Source organism: Berghia stephanieae, chromosome 3, assembly GCF_034508935.2.
Source record: "Berghia stephanieae isolate SIO BIC M18660-M18661 chromosome 3, UCSD_Bste_1.3, whole genome shotgun sequence".
NCBI lineage: Eukaryota > Metazoa > Mollusca > Gastropoda > Nudibranchia > Aeolidiidae > Berghia > Berghia stephanieae.
Window position 1 is genome coordinate 60,167,417 of NC_088362.1, and position 402 is coordinate 60,167,818.

General features: G+C 41.3%; 1 protein-coding gene across 1 annotated transcript in view; it reads right to left on the minus strand.

The window, feature by feature from the left end:
• LOC144968102 (uncharacterized) overlaps positions 1 to 55 on the minus strand; it is a 64,505-nt gene extending 64,450 nt beyond the window's left edge. The window contains exon 1 of the mRNA XM_078906099.1: positions 1 to 55. This exon is cut by the window's left edge and continues 601 nt beyond it. The gene's annotated coding sequence lies outside the window, so the exon portion shown is untranslated.
• Positions 56 to 402: the final 347 nt, after the last annotated feature.

Consider the following 402-nt stretch of genomic DNA (forward strand, 5'->3'; position numbering starts at 1 on the left):
AACACTCAAAAGACATACTTTGCCCTAAAACGAAGGACGGTCACAAATTTTTGTTGCGTTGTTTCAAGCCTCATCCAAACTCACTGTTTTCCTTTTCTTGCACACACACACGCACATACACACACAGAGTTACACACACACACACACACACAGTCACATTCACAGAGACAGACGCACACAAAGATGCATACACACATATATTAAAACACATACAAAACACATATGAACACATGCGCACATGAACAAAAACATACATTCACACACAGTCACACACACACACACACACACACACACACACACACATTGACAGACACGCATATGTACATACAGATACGCAAGCACACATCTAGGCGAAAAGCAAACGAAAACCTCGAGGAAGTATTTTGAAATGTCGGAGATCCA